Consider the following 23,444-nt stretch of genomic DNA (forward strand, 5'->3'; position numbering starts at 1 on the left):
AACAATTGCATAACAAAGAAATGAAATGGTCTTCAAACATGTGATGAAATGTTTAAACAAACTAGCTACTAAATGTACTGGCTAAATTATACTGGTGAATGTGAAAATAGCCAATAGCCTGTGTAGAAAAGTATCTGACAAAACAGGATTTCTTGCACACAGCTGGGACTGTATATTTGTAGTACTTATTTTAGTATAATTTAAAAATATATGATAAAAGCCTAATAAGGCAATAACCTTTTTTCCTATAATACCACTCTTCTAAATTTATCCCAAGTAAATATTAAAGATATGAACAGAGTGTCATCATAACATTAATTATAATATAATAGGAAAAATAAGTTCTAAAAATAGGGGATTGGCTTAGTAATGAATGCAATGTCCAAATGGTGAACTATTATTATCCTGCAGTTGTAAAGCTGATGTTGTAGAAATATATTTACTTTACAGTATAATAAACCGAATCAGGATGTTACAAAATAGAGTATACAAACATACTTCTTACCTTTGTGTTCAGAAATACTAGTTTTATCAGTCAAAATAGGTTACGTTTTGCTGCAGTCACAAAGACTACCCAAATCTCGGTGACTTATATAACAAGAGATTAGTTCTTGAGTATGTTATATCCCAATGCAAGCTCTGAGAGAGGGGCCTACTCATCAACTCACTCACAAACACAGACAGATGGAGCCTCCAGAAGCTTCCATTACCATTCGGACAGGAATAAAGGATGGGACAACTTGCATATGATGCGTGGCATCTCTGCTATTTTGTTGTTAAAGGAAAAATCAGAAGGCCATGTCTCATGTCAAAGGCAGCAAGGAAGTGCAATCTTACTATGCACTTGGAAAGAAAACTGCCATATTTTGGGACAGTTCTAATGACTACCACACTGACAGCTTTTTCTTCTATTTACTTGTTTGTATTTTTTGTCTGTTCTAAAACAACATACAGATTACTTGATTAATAAAAACTACTGTTTAGACATGTGTCCTTAATCATGTTTGTGGGATGTTGGTGATTATATTTATTGTCTGTTAAAATATTTCTCAATCTTGATCTTGATTCCATTAACCAACATATTTTCCCTCCCGGTTTTGTGCTTTGGGCGGTTTTGAAAAAAATGTCATCTAAATCATTGTCACCATGATATTGGGGCAGGATGAGCAAAATGACATGTTAGAGAGAATATCCTTCCAAAGGACATGGATGCACTAAACAGTTCTCTTCACTATGTTTGTTCATTCAACTCCCAATCCACCCCACGGTGTGTCCATATAGTCCTCAGTTTAACATCCGGTTCTTAAAATGATATAATAACAAAGTTTGTCAAGAGTCTTACTGATCAAAATTGTATTCCTCTTTGGCATTCATCTGACACGGTGTTTTAAGTCTGACAAAACTTGATTTTAATCCTTTGGAATAGAGGTAAGGTATTCTGACCCAGCTGTCCACAAATTGCTATTTAATGCTCCATTCTAGAATCTTGCTGAGGACCAATAGCTTGTTAATCTCTAAATCAGAAGGACACTCGTCTGTCTCTGGAGTGCAGGTACATTCAAAGTTATGCATGTTTCTCTCCCTGGGTGTTCTCTGATTGATCTGCAAGTTTGTTCTGAATGATCTCAACTTGGAGACTTGAACACAGTTAAAGGAGATGTTTTGTCTTATCTCCTAACTTTGCTTATGTTTCAGTTCCTTCCTAGCAATGCTTGTTCTATTCTTTCTCATTAAATAACTTGTCGCTAAGAAGAGTAGAAGTAAATCCCAAAGCAAAGTGGACATTTTAGATGTAATTGCTGTTGAGGCTACTCATTTGAGAGAGAAGTATTTTATGTGAAGGTAATCAAGAGTTGACTCCCCTGTGATTACCCAATTGCGCATATTCATTGGAGGACTCCAGAAACCTCCTTCTGTACAGTAAAGGTTTTCCCATGACCTTGAGGATGAAGCCACAGACCTCAGAACTCCCGCAAGCACAGTTTCTAGAAATAAACATGTAAAGCAAGAATTCTCAGAATGCTGAAGCACAGAGAGCTTTTGAATTTTAGGAAGTACTGTCCTGGGTCAGAGGAGAAGAAAGAAAGAGATAGAACTGAGAAGAAAAGCAAAAACCAAAACTGGAAGTAAGATGAAATTATATGTGACATAAGGTTAGTATGTAAAGACTAATTCAAACTATGCCAGTAATATGGAGATACATATATAAATAAACCTTAAAAAGAAGGCAGTATGTACAGAAATATTCCAAAATTTCTCTTCTTTCTGAATTGGCAGAGAACAAAAACAGAGCTCTATACGTCACTTTGTATGCGATAAGCACCTGTTCAAAATGATGTGGAAAGTAGAGAGGGTCATTGCCCTCACAGAGTTGGCCATTGATCAGAGAGACAGGCAGTCACTGGGCAGGAACAGAAGTGTGATGAGTCGTCTGCAGAATCTGTACCGGCCACTACAGCAGCTCTGGCAGGAGTTCACCTAGTTTAAAAGGGACTAGCGAGGGTCAAGGGAGGCTGTCTGGCAAAAATGATGTTTAAACTGAAACCAAAAAGATAAGCAAAGATCAGCCATGGTCAAGAAGAGGGTGGAGAGCATTCCAGATGGAGGAATAATAAGGACAAAAACTTAAAAGATTAACTACAAAAGGATGAACTTGAGCTCTTGAACTCAAAGAGCGGTCAACAGTTCTGGAGGTCATGGAGGCACGAGCACCTCTCTTTCTTTCCACTCTCGCTTTGCATTTTACAGCTGGGAAACATGAACTATGAAACTAGCTCAAGGTTTTATGTACCTGCCAGGAGCCTATTGTCCTTTCTAAGACTGACCATTTAACTCGGAATAGGTTTCATACTTACCTAAGATCATTTTGAGTAGAAATCTGGACATTTGCAATCTAGTGTAAGGGCAGTCATTGCCTCTCTCCACATTCTATTATTATTGCCATCTGGATGCTGATAATGACTTTTAGTTTTATAGTCTGTCTCTCTTCTTATATCTCACCCTAGCTTGGCCCTGGCCTTGGATCCTGTCCCGTCCCTGAGATACTAAATGAGTAAACAGAGTTTTTGCCTGAGAGAGATAGAACTAAGTCATTGTTTGTTTGATAAATTCAGAATAGGCAGGTTGTGTCGTGGCCCTTTGACCGGGATAATTTGGTGCTGGAAGCACTACTGCCTCCGTCTACAGCTGCCGTCTCGTACTTCAGATACACAAGACTGTGTTTCATCTGCAGATGAAGACAGAGAAAAGCCAAGTTTTCTGGATTCTTTCCTAGATTAAAAAAAACAACAACAATTCCCAAAACTTCTTTGCTTAAGAATTTGAGATTTGAGCGCGTGGGGAGAAAGGAATGCATCTACAAAGCAGAATGCTGAAGAAAATTCTTGCTTTTAAGTTGAATCATATTTGGAAAACTAATGATCATTTCTACTGTCCACATGAGCCCAATCTTTTTGTGAATGTTTACAGATGAGAAATTCGATTGTGATTTGCTAAATATATTTAGAAAGTAGAAGTAAAGAATCTTAGAGCGAGGGATTTTTGGGGTGAGACCACCGTTTGAGGAGATCCTAATAAAACTCTCATTTAAGTTCAGTACTGAGGCACAGTGTGAGGGCTCCAAGCTCTCTTGGCAACCTTGCTTAGAAAGGCCTGTAATACAGAGTTTGTTACAAAATTGGAGCAAAGGGAGAAGGATAGAGAAGGATGAGAGGCATGTGGGCTGGAGGTGTGAGAAAGAAGTCTTCTTGGGAGTGTCAGATAGGTTTGGGAAAAGGAAAGCAGTGGAGAGACACAAGGAAATTTAAAGAAGGGGTCACCATGGTCAGTAGATTCCCTGCATAGTTCTTCAGAAATAAGTAAAGAAGTTATATTTTGAACTTCTTTTTAGCAGTTAGATTTTTCTTTAATTGTGTACTGGGCCACAAGGATGTCAGCTGGAACCATAAAAGATGAAAAACCTCTTCAGAGCAAATTTCATACATTATGATGGTGACAGAGATGGTACCAATGGAAAGATTGTAAGTTACTACACAAATATAAAGGATAATGACCATTCATTCTTAGTCAAGTACTATGTCTATGCACTATGTCTATAGCTCTACGCTTGGCCCAGGGGAAAACCAAGATTCAGTATGCTGTAAAAAAAACCAGACAGTCTACTTGTAAAGACACACTCGGTTAATGTACTGACATGTTAAAACACCTACAAATGTCCCATATAGATTCTGTCTCTTCTGATGCTATTGCTGCAACTGGGTCATCCCCTTGCCATCAAAGCTACAAGTCTGCCATCGCCCACCATAGTTTTACCTGAAGAATCTCTGTGAGATGAGAGTTCTGGGTAACCCAAGTTAGAACTATGAAGGTGCTTTCCCCTTAGAATGATGCTGTTCAGTATGATTCTGAAATGCTGTACTTCTTAATAATGTATAGTATGAAATCAACATTTGAGACCTCACTGTGACAAATACCTGACTTATAAATAAAATGTGGGCTCACATTTTGTAAACTAGACACATGACAGAATTCTTGACCCATGGCTCCACTTATAAAATCTACAGAAGATAGGTGGGGCACTAAGTAGCTAAATGTGGGGACATATACCCAATCTTTCATTGGCCACAGCTCATTGGATTAATTACCCTAAGTATTCCAATATATATGATGGTCACGGACCTATGTAGCTAAAGCAAAAAGAGGATTTGGGTCAGAGCCCTCTTAAAAATATCAATTTTGGTAAAAGTAGGAATATATGATCTAATAATTCCACTATTGGGTATTTACAAAGAAAACAAAAACACTGATTTGAAAAGATATGTGCACCCATATGTTTGTTGTAGCATTATTTATAATAGCCAAGATATGGAAGTAACCCAAGTGTCCATTGATAGACAAATGGATAAGGGAAATGTGGTATATACATAGATATAGTCAATGAAATATTATGCAGCCACGAAAAAGGATGAGATTGTGCCATTTGAGACGACATGAAAGGACCTAGAGGGTATTATGCTAAGTGAAATAAGTCAGACTGAGAAAGATAAATACCATGTGATTCCAATCACAAGTGGAGTCTAAAAAAAAAAGAATAAACAAACAAAAAGCAGAATCAGACCTATAAATACAGAGAACAAACTGATGGCTGCCAGAGGGGAGGGGACCAAGGAGTGAGCCAAATGGATGAAGGGGAGAGGAATATATAGGCTTCCAGCTATGAAATGAATAAGTGAAGAAATCATGGGAATAAAAGGCACATCATAATGAATATAGTCAATGATATTGTAAAGCGATGTAATGGGACAGATGGTAGCTACACTTGTGGTGAATGTAGCATAATGTATAAACTCATGAAATCACTAAGTTGTATACCCGAAACTAATACAGCATTTTGTGTCAACTATACTCAATAAATAAATAAATAAATAAATAAATAAACAAACAAAATTTGGGGAACCTGAAAGTTTGTTGATGAGTAATCAGTGAACACGGAAGCAGAAAGGTCAGATTATTCATCAGGTGTTCTCAAAGTGTGGTCCCTAGACCTGGAGTGCCAGCGTGCAGAATGTCCACATGGTGTTTTCTCTCTGTGTCTGTGTCAGAATTTCCCGGTTCTGCAAGGACATAGTCATGTTGGCATTGACCCATCCTAATGACCTCATTTTAACTTGATTACATTTATTAAGACCCTATTTCCAAATAAGGTCACATTTGGAGGTATTGTGAGTTAGGACTTCAGCATATGAATTTAGGGGGGTACATAAGTGAACCCTATTTTCAAGGAAGCAGTTCGGTTGCATCATGGCATGCAAATCCAGAGCTCTCCACAAGATTCTGCTGACTCCTGTGCTTTTAAAATATCCTTTCTAGGGTGCGTCAAGTGGTCTGAACTTGCCAGAAGCCACGCCATTTACCAGAAAAAGCAGGGGTGGAGGTGAGCAATGATATGGAACACCTAACATCTATACCAGGGTAAAACACATGTTTCCCATCTGAAACTACTTGAAGGATTGAGCACCCATGATTTCTGCCCCATAGAATAGTGCCATATATTCCTTAGAGGGGCATCGGATGAATTCAGCTGATTTGACAGGACTCTAAATTCTTATTATGTTAAACAGATGGCATCAAATAACAAATTAAGAATATGATGTATGCGAGGGTTACCACAAGCCAGCATCCTTTGGAAGAAAAGTGTGGAACGCGATTGAAAGAAATCGCATAAAGCTAAACCGAGAAGGAAAGCGCTGTTTCTAGTAATCGGGAACCAGAGTGGCGTTGGCCTTTCTGTTCTTCTAAATATTCACAGTTGTGAGAAGAGTGGTCTGATTTATGATACCATACTAAATGTCCCTTTGTTAGAAAACAAGAGAAAAGAAATACCATAAATTCTGAGTCTAAATTTTAGAGCTGGATATAAACTTCAAGCTAGATGCTGCGTATTTTGGGTTGTTTTATAAGAAAAGAAGAAAGAAAAGGGGGAAAAAGCATAAGTCCTTATTTAGAAAAGCATAATGGCTCCATGTGAATAATGAGTTCCTTATTACCGTGCATGGTGGAGGCATCTTTCACTAGCAAGAACCTCTATGTTTATAGAGGAGTCAGTTTCTCCGAACTTCCTATGGGACACGACACTGCCTCCTGTCAAAGCCTTTCTGTCTAGGCTTCCTGACTCATTGCATGAGACTGCCTCTTGGCTTACCTTTCTGTCTTCTCTCTTTTATGCCTTTTGGAGGTTTTTCTTCCTTTGGCTCCTAAGCCTTATGCATTTTCCAGATTTTCTTAGCTTGACCATAAGCTCCTTAAGGCTAAGAATCTATCTTCTGTTTCTTTTGCAGTATACTTAAGTGTCTTCAGCGTAAGCTTCTTCGGACAGAATGCATTTCTATCCTTGAGAAAGATTAGAAAGGAGCGAGTATAATCACTACCATTGGCCCCAAGGCCACTTGCCAAATACAAAAGCAGTGCCTGTTGTTAAACTTGCCCATAATTAAGAAAAGGTGAAGGTTCTATGCAGCGTCAAGGGTGAACTGTGACTATTTTGTACTCTTAGACTGGCCTAGATTCTTTGAGTTTTACATCCAGGTGTATGAATCATTATCCTTTCCTTCCTATTTTCTAAGATAGGGTGCAGTTGAATCAGTATTTGGCAGGGAAAGATTTACCCTCAGGAAGCTGGACTTTCCACAACGCTGGTGGGAGATCCCAACTGGATCAACTTAGAGGGTGAGGCATAATCGGAGGAATGTGAATTCAGAGAATAAATTAATATTTGGCTTATACAACAGATATAAAAACCCATAAATCACAAATACTTCAGAAATACGGTCTAAGAGCAGAAAGGGACTTTCCATAAATTGAAATGTTGACCTATGCACCGTCGTATAGAAAGAGATTTTGCTTCGCTATCTTCTTCCTTTTCCTACTCTCTTTCCTCCCTAGTCCCACTGATTGACAAAGAAAGATTTAGATTAGAACACAGGGAAGTTTATATAACAACGGGGATTCTTGCCCAGATCCATCCACACTCCAACTGTATAGGTAACTCCCCCGTCCACATTTAAATAAGGCCTGTTCTTCAAGAGTGCATTCTCCAATAGCAGTCACTGGGGTTTCTGATTCTGGTTACTCATGTGCTTTGGCCCAGGAGCTTTTTCTGTGCAGTTACTCTATGCTTCGGGATCTCAGCCTTTGGCATCGCTGCCGGGGAGCTCGGTATCTCTGCAAAAGAGCTGTGTTCCAAACTGTGACAGCTCTGACAGCTCTGAGAATTTTTCAGGGCAAATTTTATAGCAAAGCAATGAGGCATACTTAAACACCTTACTTGAGAAATAAGTGCCCATTTTCATAAAGTCAGTATGAATTCTGGGCTGTCACTAATTTGGCAATAAGAAATAAATGGGTCCCTCACCATTCAACTGTAGAAAAATACATGAATTCTGTTAATTTCTTAGCTAGAGGAAAACATAGCTAAAATAATTATTCTGTGGGTTGAATTTTAAGTCAAAATTTCATTATACCCAGTTTTATAAGAACTTTTTTTTTTTTTTTTGTCTCATTCTACTCCACCTTTAGGATAAACCAGATTTCACGCATATGAATTGCATGACGTTATAAAAATGTACAATTAGGAGAAGGGCTGCGAGAGGCTGCCAAAAACCTGCCAAATCTGTCATTTAGGTTTCCTGGCCTCTTTCCAAGACCTTTGTGCCCCCAGAGCGCTCCGGGCTAGAGCAAATTCAGGTCACACCTTCAGCCCGCACGCTCTGCATCTTCAGCCCAGACTTTTTGACTCACTAGTCTTTCTAGACTGTCATCTACATGCCCTTCTGTGTGATTTGCTTCCAGGGCTACTCACCTTTTTCATCTCTGGGGGGAAAGAGATTAGACCTGGGTTCTGGAAGCTTGTTTTCTAAGGGTGTGGACCCACCATGCATCTGACTAAAGGAGAAGCCCAGCCACCTGTCTTTGATCTGTCTGCTCCTCTGCTTCAGTTGTAAATGATGATAATGATGATGATGATGATGATGTGTCTCCTCCCGAGGTTGTTGCAAGATCTCCCGAGCCACCAGGGAGATCGCTGCAAGAGTCAGTGATCTGTAATTGATAGCTGTGATTCTCATAATTATTAGGAATTGTTATGATTCAAACCTTCCTTTGCATTATATCACAGATAACACTATTAACTATAAATCTCGATTTGGCTCTCCTGCCTCTGCAACCCCCTCGCTACGGCGTGCCTCGCGTATCAGATGTGGGCATGCGCAGTGTTTTCACTCTGCAAAGCCCGCGGCGGGGTTAGCTTCCGGGCAGCCAGAGCCTTGCTGAACCGGAGAGCGCGACCACGCCCGGACTGTGGAGTCAGTCAGGGAGCTGGATAATGAAAATATTTCTCTTAGGGCTAGGTTTGGCACAACCCTCTGTTTAAATTAAAAACACCATGGGGTTTGGGCCTTATAAATTGACAGTGTTCTTTGAAATAAAGAGGACAAAGAATGTGCCAGATTTCGGATATACACATGACTGAAATTATTTCAAGTCAGCTTTATTTCAGGTTTTTTTTTTTCTTTTTAAAGATGAAAACAGAAAAAAAGCCCTGAAAACCACCCCCAGCCCCGCGTGCAGTGCCCTTTCCCAGGACCCCATATTCCTCCTCGTGTGTTTGGTCCTGGCCCTTCTTCGGCCAGCACATCTCAAACCAGATGTTGCTAAACCACTCTGCGCTTTCCTGTCCCATCTCAGTTTCCCGCAGATAGAGCGCACGTTAGCACCGCCACTGATGATCAGATTTGTTTGTCTCTGACGTTATTAATTTCCGAAACCACTAAACCATCCCCGAAGGGTCACTAGGCAGGGCGTTTAAGTCTGCAGCAAGAGCCAGTTCGGAGAACCCCCTGCAGCAGATCTCATTCCTGCAATCGCCTGGCGCCACCCAGGCCTCCCAGCCGGTCCCAGAGCCGACCTGAGAGCCCGGGGAGCACTCCACAGGGAGGGAGGAGCGGTCAGGCCCCAGCGGCTCTCCCGGCTCCCAGCTCCCGGCCCTGGCCTTCCTCCACTGCTGAGCCTGTGGGCCCTGCGCGCTCGGAGCAGCAAGATTCAGAGAGCCGCCCCCTCCTAGTGCCTCTGGTAGGCGCTTCTAGACCTTGGCGAGGTGGAGAGGTGGCTTGAGTACTGAATCTATAGGCAACTAAACGCCATTTGCAGCTCTCTTTCTAGTATGGCCATTTGGGCCCCTTCCTGCTACCTGCTAGCAACATCTCCTTTCGAAGGAGGGGGAAGAAAAGAGTGCAGAAACAAATTTCCACCTCGAGGATGACGTGGAATCCAGAACACAGAACAAAGGAAAAAGCAAAAGCAGAACCAGACCTGGAACTACAGACAAGACACTAGTGGTTGCAGAGGGGAGGGGAAGGGGGATGGGCAAAATGGGTGAAGGGGAGTAGGAGGGACAGGCTTCTAGTCACTAAATGGCTAAGGCACCCAGATGAAAGACACAGCGTAAGGAGTACAGCCAGTGGTGTTGTAATGGCGTCTGCATGGTGGCCGCTGGGAGCTACCCTTGCGTTGAGCACAGCCCAAGGGATGGGGAAGTGGAATCGCTGGGTTGTACACCTGAAACTAATGTCACATCGTGTGCAACCTATACATGAAAAAAGAAAAAAGAAAAAAAAAAGAAAGAAAAAGAAAAAAATGATGGGGGTAGCATTTGTGATGAAATTCTACTGTTTGGGGATATTAGGAATAAAGCTAAAGGACCCGGCCTCATCTTAAACCTGGGCTGTCGTAAATCCCAATAGTTTACTGAGATCAAACACAAATCCTTTGCTTGCTAAGTTGCTGGGGGGTAAAGCAGCTATGTTTATTTATTTAATCAACAAAGGTTTATGAGGCAGGAGCCCTGCCAGGCAAGGATATAGCAAGCCACAGAGATAATAAGCCCTTGTCTCTGCCTGAGAAAGGAATTCAGGGAAATCGATCACAGCAGTCCAATAGCATGGAGGGTAGGCAAAGTGCTGAAGAAAGCACTGAGATACAGAGACACAATTTGCAGAGAAGTCAGGAGCCAAGGAAGACCCTATCCGAAGTCCAACTTTCTCTAAACTGGCGTGACAAGTCACTGATTTTCTGGGTCCTCAAGGGACATGTAGGTACATGTTAGGATCCATATTCACATAAGCCTCGGCTGCTCTCATGCATTTGGGTCACTCAGTGGCTCTCATACCTTACTGTGCGTTGAAGGCCCCTGGGAAACAATAAGAATGAGATTCCTTAGTCCCCACTCCAAGAATTTCTGATGATGGTTTGAAGCAGAACCTGGGAATCCTGGTTGATTTTTACTAAGAAGCTTTCGGTTGATTCTGCTAAAAGTGGTTCTCAGACTGCACTTTGAGTAACTGTGTCAGAGCCCTGAATTTCCCACTTGTCTCCACCAAGCACTGGTCTCTGACTTTCACCAATTCAGTCCGGGTAGCAAGAAGGTAAGTACTCACCTGTTTACTGTAATTGTTTGCCTCTATGCTCAGAGCCAGGGAAAACAGACTGGGAATCAGAGGGGTGTGATCCACACACGAATGGGAGTGGACAGAGTTGGGGTTCCGGGCCCCAGCTAAGCGTTCTCTCTCTGTGGAGGAAGCCTAAACTACTGTCCTCGCAGGCCCCAGCCCTCCTGTGGCGGTGCACGGGAGGCCTCTGAAGAAGGCGTGCAGAGAGAGGCTCTGTGAGGTGTATGTAATGAAATACTGTCTTTCCCCGAGACATGGGGATGTATAAGGCAAACAGATAAGGTTCTCAGGCTATAGGGAAGCCGTGTGATGAAGAAAGCTACATTGGATGTTTTCTTAGACTTTCACCTGTGAATCTGAGCTGAGAAAAATGCTAATGCAAATTTAAAAAAAAGAGAGAGGGAATTTAGACTTGGCTGGGTCCTGGCGCAGACTGCTTTGTAAGAAGCAAGTCATTCCCAGGGTCTGGCTAGGACAGGGATGATGCAGGCACTTCTGAGCCCAGAGACCAGACAGCAGACAGAGCTTCAAAACGTTTTCCAGCTTTGGGGTGAACGCACCAGTACAGACAACTGTAGCCAGAGCACTTACTTGCCAACCCTTTCATGGGCTTCCTCTTCCTCCTCTTCTCTCTCTTCTTCTTCCCCTTCCCCCCTCTCCTGCCCCCGCCATTTAAAAAAAATCTTTCTTTTACTATAGAAAATATGAAAGCAATTGATTTTAAAAAATAAATCTGAAAGATAAGGTTAAATCCTTTGGAAAATACAACTTGTAGAACTTTCTCAGAATCGTGTTAGAAAAAAACTTTGAACAAGGCCTCCTTCTGAATAATAATAATAATAATATTACAGATTTTGATCCATTTTATGTATGTTACTTGTTCTCCATGATGTGAGTGAACAGGATTTATAGCTCAAGTAAGAGAGGAGTCATACATGCCCATAACGATAGCAACTTTGTATTTTAGGAGAGCATTTATCTTTGGGGGGGGGGGTGGTGGGAGTATACCGTACTATATCCAAAGGGGAGTTTGTCAAAATACAGAAATTAAAAACTGAATGGGATGAAGTTCATCTTTATAAAAGGAAGTTAATCATTATGTTTGAGGTAGGTGAAACCAAAATGGGTATGTCAGGGATGACGGTTTCAGAGTAGAAGATGGTTTTCAAGCAGTACCACTGTCTTTACTGTTACGGATTGAATTGTGTCCCCCCAAAGATGCTGAGATCCTAGCCGCCAACACCTGTGACTGTGACCCTCTCCGTAAGTCGATCCTTACAGATGATCAAATTAAGATGAAGTTGTTAGGGTAGGCCGCATTCCAGAACGACTGGTGTCCTTTATAAAAAGGAGTTTGGACACAGAGAGACACGCACACGGGGAGAATGCCGTGTGACGAAGAAGGCCGAGATTGGAGTGATGCATCACAGGCCAAGGGAAGCCACAGTCAGCCAGCAAATCACCAGAAGCCAAGGAGTGAGGCACGGAAAAGATTTTCCCTTGTTTGGACCTCAGAGGGAGCCAAGCTGTCTACATCTCGTTTTGAAATTCTAGCTCTAGCCCTCTGAGACGACACATTTCAGTTGTCGAAGCAGCCAGTGTGTGGTGATTTGTTACGGTAGCTCTCAGAAATGAACACATTTACCTAGACACAGCGTCTTCTTCTCAAGGTCCAGGATTGCTGATTGGCCAATCCGAGAGGGTTGAGCTCTACCAGAACCTGGGGGAAAGGGGACAGGTGCACACTGGTGTGTGAGGAGCCTTGGGGAGGAGGTCCGGGGTACCACAAGGCTGCTGGTCTCCATGTTTTTGCTACAAGGCCTCACCAACCTTGACTCCAGCTTACTGGAATTGGACCAGTTACTGTTTTGTGCTGAGGCCACTCTTCTCTGCAGGCGATCAGATCCCTGATTAGCCCAATGGGACTTGAATTTTAACATTACCTTTCTTTGCTCATCTTCCATAAGGAGCCTCATAGCATATACTGGCAAGTTCCTGGATTGAAAAGTCAGATTTTTACTTTTGATTTCTCATTTTAGCTCTGGGACACAGGAGCCGTGTGATATTAGCAGGTCACTTCATATCTCTGAATAAGTTTTCTGTTTGTGAAGTGGGTACAGGAATACGAGCTTTGTCACAGTATTCCCATAATAACATAAAAGGATTTTGTACACCGCCCAGCATTTTCCCTAAGTGTGTTTCTATAGTCTTATAACCTGGTGTATTCGTGTGTGTGTGTGTGTGTGTGTGTGTGTGTGTGCCTGTGTGCATGTGTGTGTGCCTGAGCCAAGAGAATCATTGCTCCTGGAAATAAAATATAGCAGGAAAGTCACAGATTCTCAGAGACAGCCACTTAACATTTGCATTAAAAATAGTAACAAATAAATGTCGAACTAAATCCGCAAAGTCTTACTAATTGATAATCTCTAAGGAAAAGGGTACACACATACACACACACACACACACGGGGGAAGTTAGAAGAAAATGTAATGGGCAAACAAAGATCTAAACTCCTGCTTGGGGATGATAAATGTTTCCCCAGACAGTTTCTGCATCCCAAGGGAGACTGGTATCTGGAAAAATACATTGCTGATGTAATGAGAACATTGCCCAGAGGAAGCACCTTCTGCTGAAGGAGATAGGAGCCTCTGGACACAGCTGGGGAGTCTCGGCTGTGAGGCTCCAGCCTGTCTTTCTTGTCGGCCCAGCCTTCCACTTACAAATCGATGATCCTGCTTCTCTCTCTAAAATGCTATGTTGGAATACTTGAAAGTGAAGTCAAGCTTGTGAAATTATAGGAGAAGCTAAGAAAACAAAGGGACCAAAATGCAACCACAGATTCTATGGGTTAATTTATCTTTCTCTTCTAAACCACGAGGACACTTGTGGCGATCACCGGTCAAGCACAGCCCAGCCGGCAGGGCTCTTAATCTCCGTTTTATATACCCCATGTGTGTTTCATCGATTTGCATCCGTCTGCCCAGACACTTACTGAACAGAGCGGCGAAAGATCACAGTGTAGAGATGGAACAAAACACAGGGGGTTGATGGGAAAATTTTCCAAAGCAGCAGGCTGTGGGCAGAACTGCACACCCAGAAAGCTGAAAGTGGATGTACAGTTTTCCACGTGAGTTTTTGGCTTGGGAAATCTTGGGGATGAGGAAGTCTGGTTCTCCGGCATCCTTCTCCCCTGAGCTTGCCCAGGCTCACGCACGCCATGGGCACTTTGGCTCAATTATTTGGGAATATGTTGGTGAAACTCCAACCGACCTGGATTTAGAGCAATGAAGTGTCCAGATCGAGGACAGGCAGATGATGAATATTTGGTTGGCGGGGTCTTGTGAGATAAAAGAGGTTGTCTTTATGAGCTCTGGGATGTCAGCACACGGGGAGAAGTAGGTGTGTGACCACGCAGCTGAGCAAGGCTTTGGACCCAAGTGCAAATGTTTATTTGGGCGTTGGGCTCCTTCCCAGACCATTGGGCCCTAATATTTGGACTGGCTTCCCCATCCTCCTTTTGACCCAGGAGCTCGTAAAGGAACTCGAGAGGGGACAGTTTCTTTCCTCTTCCAGAGGCCAAGCCACATGCAAACACAAGGTCTCACACACAGAATGGGACTCATCTACTAAACCAAAATCAAGCCCAAGACCTAAGCTTCTCTTAGGTCACAAATAAATGTCCTGTTAACTGTGGATCTTCACGAACAATTTCCATCTGGAAACACTCCCGGCCACGTGTCAGGCCACGGGTCAGAGGTGAAGGGAAGGCAGCAGTTCACTGAAGGTTTTGTTTGCCTTGGTCCGTAATTAAAGACAGGAGACATTCATTGCTCATTGGTGGCCGGAGGGCTCCCTGGGCATTTGTGAATCTCTCCCTTAGGCAAAAGTGAGAGGGGGAGTTGGTTTGATGGTGTGTTGAAGCATTCCAGACGTGAATCTAAGTATTGTCTCTGAGGACCTCTGCACGTAGGCCCAGCGAGACAATGCAAAATCAGCTGGCAAGGCAGAGCAGACCGGAGGGGGGAGTGCAGGAGAGCCTGGGTCTGAGAGTGCACAGGAGGACGTTTCAGTCGTTGGCAGTTGTATGGACCTTTGGTCAGCAAGGGTCTGTTAGCATTGCCACAGCGGTAATTCACGTATCTGTGTCCAGACCAGAGGGTGTGTGTGGGGGGGGCGGGACGGGTTCACCAATGAATGAGCTCCCCAGCAGTTCCTGAATTCCTGTGGCTGGTCACTTCCAGTGTTTTCATTCATGGGTTGGACTTGGGCCAAGACAGAAAAGGGCCCTCTTGAGGTCATGTTGTCAGCACCACAGCTCTCACCAACTGTCCTCTTCCATTTCTTTCCTCTCCAAATGCATCAGAACCTTCCTCTGCTGTTTGCAGGGAATGAAACCTTACTTCCATGTGGAAAACACTTGTTACAAACGACATGCACATAGGAAAGGCAGCCATTGAGTCTAGGTGGATAGGACAGGATTTTATGAGAACACATCAGTTCTCCTTAGCATATGTCACCACTTCCAAATCCCTCTCTGTGTAGAAATTTTGTTTTATTCTTGCAGTCCAGTTTCTAGTTAAACCCATCCCAAATGAAATGAGACAATTGGCCCTAATTCCCTCCTCATAAGGGAAAGGGCACCCATTTGCTGCCTTCTACTCTCGCCTTTTCCTAAGTGTCTTCTAGGCCCTCTCGGTGAGGATCCATCATCTCTCTGTGTTTCTTCACTTCTAATTTAACTTCCAAGCCTCACCTTTTATCACATCTTACCAGCTTTTTCCAAATCCTACCTGCTTCCCCTATAAAACTCAATTAATATGCCTTTCAATCCGGAGCTTGGAAAATCAAGCCCCAGTCGTCACAAAAATTAACATCTCTGCAGACAAATTTAGTGGCCAAATTTTTAAAATGATGATCTGGAGAGTAGCAGCTACAGCAAAACATGTTTCGCATTGCTGGTAAAATCACGGGCCTCTGGCCGTAGCTAAGGATACAGCTGTTGAGAATGGGGTCATGATGATCACAACCGTTACCATTTGTTGAGCTATCACTAAGTGCCAGAATCATTGTGAGTACTTGATTAAAAATATCTCATGTTTACAGCAGCAATGTCCACAACAGCCAAAATATGGAAAGAGCCCAGATGTCCATCAACAGATGAATGGATAAAGAAGATGTGGTGTGCATATATACAATGGAATATTACTCAGCCATCAAAAAGAATGAAATCTTGCCATTTGCAATGATGTGGATGGAACTAGAGGGTACTAGGCTATGCTGACTTATTTCTACGTCAGTCAGAGGGAGACAAATACCATATTATTTCACTCATATGTGGAATTTAAGAAACAAAATAGATGAACACGGGGAAAGGAAGAAAAATAAGATAAAAAGAGAGAGGGAGACAAACCATAAGCCACGCTGAACTCTAGGAAACAAAACGAGGGTTGCTGGAGGGGAGGTGGGGGGATGGGGTAACTGGGGGATGGGCAGTAAGGAGGGCACTTGATATAATGAGCACTGGGTGTTGTATACACCTGATGTATCACTAAATTCTACCCCTGAAACTAATAATGTATGTTAACTAAATCGAATTTAAATAAAAAAAAATTAAAGAAATAAAAAACTAAAGGAATTAGAATGGCAAAAAAAAAATCCCATGTAATCTCACAACTAATTGCAGAAGTCATGATTATTATCCTTATTTTCAGATAAGGGAAATATGCTTTTTTCTGATTCTTCAAACTAGAAAATGGTAGAGTAATTAAATTACTCTAACCTAGATGGCAGGAATTTAAAACGAAAGAAAATTAGGGAAAAAAGAAAACCTTTGCTCATAGTGAAAATGCCTGCATCTGATTTGGGGTTATATGACCAGAAATATTTGATTCTCTAGGTTGGCAGCAATAATCTACAAGATTCTACTTAGTAGAATGTGGAAGAATGGCAGATGTTTGCAGATGTCCTTTTCCTGGCACGAAGGGTTCTTACGCGGAGACCCCAGGACTGTGAGGAGTAGTGTTTCACACAAAGCCGAACACAGCTTCCCTTTGCTTGTGTGCACCCAGATCTTTCTGGGGAAAAGAACACCTTCATAGAGCTGGGAAACGTCCCTCGACATTTTTGTGCAGGTTCCCTGTCTCAAGTTAGCTGTGACCACACTGCCCTCTAACTGACCAGAGTAACCAGACAGGAGCTATAAAGCCAGAGGCCAGAGTGAAGTGACCTTCTCAATTGAGACAACGCATGTGAAGGAACTCTTCGGCCTTAATACACCCTTAGGATTGTTAACTCCTAAAAGATAAGGATGTCTGCAGCCCTAGAGACCCAGCACCTAGTAAGGGCCAAGTAAGGATTTATCAGATAAATGAACGCCACACACCTAGTTCATGCCACGTTGGGAAAATTCTGGAATTTTCAGGCTGGAATGTTCAGACCGGAATATTCCACATTTGGTAAGCACTTTTAGAGGAGGTATTAAGCTGAGGTCTTCAGAGGGTCTCTGAACCCTCTGAAATTACGTGCAAAACTTCATGTCTACATGTGGGAATTTTGGTGAGGGTCTGCAGCAGTCATCAAATTCTTAAGAAAGATCTTGAACCAAATCACTGAAGAATTACTGCTTCGTGGTTTAAGAGCAGTTACACTTCATTATTTTATTTTACTGCACAACAATGCTGTGTGAAGGACATCATCATAATCCTTAATTTACGGAAGGAGAAAATGTGAAATTGAGAAAGATGGGCACAGGTATTATATAAAAAAATGTCCTCCTTGCAGATGTCTGTTCTTGCCACTTGCCGTGGGAGTGACTGTGTGCCCGTGTGCGTGCAGAGAAAGAAACAACAGTGAAATATTAAAGTAGATTCAACATTACTGGTTGGACGCTGGCTTTCCTTCCACCTCAAGATTCAAAAGATGGGACTACGTGTTTCCCCTGCACCTACCAGTTTCCATTTTGGGGAACTGCTTGATGGAAGCCGGCTCTGGTTTTTAGCTCAAGCCCCGATGCATTGCCCAACCCAGCAGAGCAGTGTAAGAACCAGAGAAGAAATGCATCACCATTTACATTTACCTTTAGCTTCTTTATCTATATAATGGAGTTAAAAATACCACTTACTCTGACCTGAATACATTTCTCTCTCCTTCTACAGGCAGCTGAAAGCCTAAGTGACTTCTGGATCGATTATCTTTCCTGGATGCTTTGTACTGCCTGACATCTGGGACTCGTTTCCTCATCTGCAAACTGAGAGCTGCAGGACGAGGTAATTTTGTCGATGACTTAGCTCTAAAGTGCTTTTTCTATGATACTGTTGTGGAAGAAGCAAGTGGGGTGTGGGCAAGGGAAAGTAAAAAGCAAAAGAAGATCCTCTTGGTTAGGGTGCCTGGATTCATTTCTTTCCATTATCTCCCTCCACTGGTGTTGGGTTCATCCTTTTCCTTCTCACTGCACCTTGAGTGGCGACATCACTACTTTCTCCCACATCTTCTGGAAATCCTGCGGGTCACACCTAGGTGCTTCAAACACAGATGCTGGTGGAGGCAGCCAAGGGCAAAGTCTGCTTCATGTCTCCTGGTTTCCCCCACCCTTCTGCTCGGAGAATGACGCATCAGGTGGGGGAATTCTAACACTCCTGGGAAGTGGTTTTCCCACCAACAAAAGGCAAATCGGAACTGCGATGACAAGTTCCCCTGGGGCACTGCAGAGGGTTGGCCTGTGACCTGATAGGTCTTTCGACTCTCAGAATGGGTGATTCTGCAATTCTTCCTCATGACTAGATCACCCAGGGATTAACACATTCTCCCACAGCAAGTATAAATGAAGGCTTGGAAGACAGAGTCTGACTCATGAAAAGTAAGGGGGGGTTAGAGCCCAAGTCTGAGTGAGTAGACCTTATGTCTTGTGCTTGGGGACCAGAGCTATGCTGTTGCACAACTCCAGGGGGTTCTCATTCTATGTAGTCTCTGTCAGAGGCGCCCCTTGGAGCACAGTTTTAATACAGGGTACAGAACCCGTGATCCCTGACACGGAGTGACACTGCTGTCCTGCTTGTGATGCCTTAAGGACCTTCATTTCATCACAGAATTTCATATCCTCTGGGGTTGAAATCTCAATGTCTGGGGAGTACTTTCATCATAGTTCCCTTATGAAGCCTGGCAAAATCCCACATTCCGTGCATATGCTGGAACAAAAATGTGATTGATAAATTGATAAAGAAAAGAGGCTAAATTGGGGGTAGGGGTGATGAGTGAGTTATAAATCCAGACAGCAAACCAAGTTTAACACAAGAGACAGAAACATGTACAGAAGACTGTGCTGTTTTATCCTGTGCTCTGACAATACAGCACTTCCTCCGCTAACAGTGGGGTTGCGACCCAGTAAACTCCTCGGAGGCTGAAAATATCAAGTCAATAGTGCACGTCATACACCCAGCCTATAGGAACATCACAGCTTAGCCGAACCTGCTTTAAAAGTGCTCAGAACGCTTCCATTAGCCTACCGTCGGGCAACATCTTCTAACACCAAGCTTATTTTATAAGACATTTATTGATCTGTACTGAAAGTGAAAAACAGAATGTTTGTAAGTGTAGGGGTTGTTTACCCTCGTAATCGGGGGGCTGCCTGGGAGCTGTGGCTCGCTGCTGCCCACATCACCGGAGAGTGTTATACTGCCTGTCGCTAGTCTGAAAAAAGATCCCAGTACTCCAAATGTGGAGTATGGTTTCCACTGAATGCGCACTGCTTTTGCACCATCATAAAGTCGAAAGATCCTAAGTCAAACCACTGTAAGTCGGGAAACTTCTGTATTTTTTTTTGTAAGAATCTTAGGTGTTGAAATTAGTTTAGTCAGTTGTATCAAGTAAGGTGGTCGTAAGTGGTTTCAGCAGTTAATGGGTTTCTTTATTCATGTGACCAGTTTACCATGTAATAACTCTCATTCCCTGGCTACTGACCGAGGGTCAAGTGCTTCCCAAATAGTACTTCATTGGATCCTCCCTGGAACCCTAGGAGGTGGGTGTTACTATCTCTATTTTATAAATGGAAAACTGGATCTCAAAGAGGTTCATAATTTGCCCAAGGTCATTCAACGCAAGTAGCTGTGTTAAGGGTCAGACTCAGGGCTGCCTGACTCCGAAGCTGTGCCCTTACCAGGACTCCAAACTGCTTCCTTCCTTTCTATGACGCCATTATGTTTTTCTTGAGCAAATGTAGCCAGAACTGCTCCATTACTTGCCCTAGGGTAGAACCAGTAATAAGAGCAATGCCTGTAGAGCTTATTATGTGCCAAGAACTTTCCTGAACACTCTATAATGTCTTAAATAACTTATTCCTTGTAAAATCTTACAAGGTGGGGATGGAGCCCCATTTCTGGATGAGGAACGAAGACATGGAGAGGTTGTGCAAGTGGCCCAAAGTCACTGGCTCGTTAGTCAGGGGGCAGAGCTGGGAATCAGAGCCAGACAGCTGGGCTCCAGAGGCCGCGAGCAGTGTGCTCTCGGGGAGCAGCTTGTCAGAGGGGCAGATCACTCCGTGGAAACCCATTGCCCTGTTCAGATTTGTCCAGGCTCGCATTAGACACAGTTTGTGGAGGCTTCACGCTCTAGGAGGGAAGAATGCTAGTGAGTCAATGAATTGAACCTCTTATCCTTGCTTTCCATTGCTTGGTTGTCCCACACACCCAGTTTCAGGCAGGGTCGTCAAGCTAAGGGCAGCCACGCCTCCTTGCCGTTCCTTGGGGGCACCAGTGGGAGTGCTGGGAACCCCACCACCCTGCGGGAGGGAAGCGGCAGGAGAGGACGGGCGCAGAGTCACATGTCCTGAAGGTAGTTTTAATTTTCCCATTTCTCTTCTCACTTCTTAGTCACTGCTCTGCCTTTTCAGAAAAGTGAAATTAATTCTGTGGAGTTCCTAGAAACTGGAGGGTTTTGAATCTGTAATGTTTATGAATCTGCTGAGAACACTGCGAAGTGAGGCTTCTTTTTGCATATGAAGTCATAGTTTAACCCAAACCAAAAAAAAAAAATAAAAATAAAAAGCTTGAGAGGGTCTGTGGGGATCAGAGCTGGGTATTGTGTTACAGAAATTTTCCATTTCAGACACAAACTACATACGGCAGCATGTGGGCCAAAAAAGGCAGAGAGAGACTCCAGGGGGGGCTGAAGTAATAATACCTCCTCCTTTAATCCTGAGGAGTATGGCCAGGTTCTCGGGGAGGGCTGTCCAGAAGGTCTGGAAAAGATCACACTTAAATATCTGGGATTAGAAGGATGCTAATGGCGGCATCGGGGACATTAACTTCAGAGAGCTCCCTAGGATGCCCCCCGGGCAAGATTCTTAGCCTCTCAGTGCCTCAGTTTGTAATATCTGAAAATGAGACAGACGCCTCAGAATTTGTTGAATGTAGTAAAAGTGTTATACACACAGGCTATAGAATAATGGCGGGATAAGACTATTTATATTATTAAACAGTACCTAATTCGCGAGCATTTACCAAGCCTTATTACACATGGGCCACTATGCTAAAGATTTCTAAACATTATCTCATTTCATCCTTCCAAGCTGAAGAGGTCGGCTGGCATCATGTCCGTATTTTATATGTGAGGAGGCTGCAGTTTAGAAATGCTGAGTGACTGAGCAAGTTCATAACCTTAGCGGGGACACTGGGGTCTCAAACCTAGGTCGAGTCTGGCACCCGTGAACTGACACCTTCTCCTGCCTCCCCAAGGACAGGCCAACCCTGGCCCACATTGCTCTGGTCCTGGGCTGAATCTTGAGAGAATTCTCCAGATATCCCCCAGAAGAGGGGGCATCACCTGTTCGATAAAATAGGTTCCTTCGGCCTCTCATTCCAGCTTTATCAGTGGCGCCTTCCAGCTCACCATGGCAGTACCTGTTTTTAAGAAACATTGCACTGGTTTTCCAGGTAGATGAGCTGGTCTTGGTGGCCCCTTGGGCTCAGTTCTGAGACGAGTATTACCTAGAGCCGGGTTCTTACAGTCTGGTGTCCTCGAGTAGCACATGGACATCACAGGAAATGGAAGCAATGAGCGTCTCTGGCCCCATTCAGACCCCCCGAATCAGAAACTCTGAGGGTCGGGCTCAGCAATCCGTATTTTAACAAACCCTTGGGCTGATCCTGAGCAGCCAGAGTTTGAGAACCACGGGCGGCTGGGGCACACAAAGGAGAGAGTTAAGTCAGCAATAGAGGTCTATGATTCTTAACAGCTGCTGGTGACTCATTCTCCCCGGTCATTCCCTTCTGCGTTTCTGTCCTTTTTAGGATGAAGGATTTGCTCGCAATCCCATCTTGTGTGATAAATTTCATCAACAGTGTCCATTCCTTTCTGAATCGACGTGCATGAGGCAACTCGGGGCTTTATCCACTCCCTGTGCATGCGTAGCCCACTTCTGTTTTTGGACCCACTTGCTCAATTTCCAGTCTGGGCGATTAGCTTCCAGTTACTCTTCATGTCAGAAGAGAAAAATAAGTTTTACTGAATCGGTGGTTCCAGGTTGAATTGAAGAACTGCGGAGCCGGGGTTAGCGCTGCGGACGGGCTTGGTTTTAAAGGCTCTGAACAGTGCTACACACGAGCCAAGTGGCACCCTGTCCCCCTCGCTCCTGCCTACCCTGCCTAAAATTCACGACACAGGGTGAAGCAACTAAAGCTGAAAATGGGCAATTTAGCTGAAAAGCTAAATCAATGCTTCGGTTTTCAAATGTAAGCTCCGACTCAGGCTCTGTCTGCCGCCTGGGCTCGCCCGGCCCGCCTGCCTCTCAGGGGGAAACTCAAACTGAACGCACGTTGCAGAAACAAGAGAATAGAAAAAAATTCTCTTCCCTCCAATTCCTTCTCCAGAGACCAGTGTAAAATGGGTCCCCAGTCCAACACAAATCTGCCTTTTAATAACCACGTAAGCCTAGCTTTCAATAAAAATTATTCCAAGTTTGTGAGTTGGTTACAAAAGCCTTTCTTGTCATCTGAGATGCTGCTTTTCCTAATTGAAAAATAGTAGGAAATTTTACTCAGCTCTGCCAGAAAATGGAAACTACGGTTATAGATGTGACCTGTGTTTAGCGGCTTTGGGGTGGGACATGTCCTTTTATCTCGACAGAGATTCACTAACATGACGTTCTGGTGTGAGGGGGTTTCTGAGGTCCAGCTTCCATCTCTAAATAAGGTAAAATAAGCATGAAAACTTGGTTTCTGTTGCCAGAAGCTATTTTTGAGTTTCAAAAGAGTTTTACTAAGGACTTTGTGTTGCTAAGCCAGTCTGACTCTAATTCACTGTAGAACGTAGGTCACACGCAAGTGAAGACCAGCTGTGTGATGGGTATTAAACCCTGACCTGGTGGACGTGGAGCCCCTGCCTCACGATCCTTCCTGAGGCGCCGTTGCAGAAGTGGGGTGGCTGCCGCCCACATCCAATGCGAGAAAATGA

General features: G+C 43.5%; 1 protein-coding gene and 1 long non-coding RNA gene across 22 annotated transcripts in view; one reads left to right on the top strand and one right to left on the bottom strand.

Moving 5' to 3' along the window:
- Positions 1-23,444, bottom strand: part of PHLDB2 (pleckstrin homology like domain family B member 2) — a 209,545-nt gene that overhangs the window by 165,646 nt on the left and 20,455 nt on the right. The window lies entirely within an intron of this gene.
- Positions 1-23,444, top strand: part of LOC113251200 (uncharacterized) — a 67,962-nt gene that overhangs the window by 19,358 nt on the left and 25,160 nt on the right. The window contains exon 3 of the long non-coding RNA XR_006408909.3: positions 18,155-18,265. This is a non-coding gene — a long non-coding RNA (uncharacterized LOC113251200). The remainder of the gene's footprint in view (positions 1-18,154; positions 18,266-23,444) is intronic.

Source organism: Ursus arctos, unplaced genomic scaffold (assembly GCF_023065955.2).
Source record: "Ursus arctos isolate Adak ecotype North America unplaced genomic scaffold, UrsArc2.0 scaffold_4, whole genome shotgun sequence".
NCBI classification, from domain to species: domain Eukaryota; kingdom Metazoa; phylum Chordata; class Mammalia; order Carnivora; family Ursidae; genus Ursus; species Ursus arctos.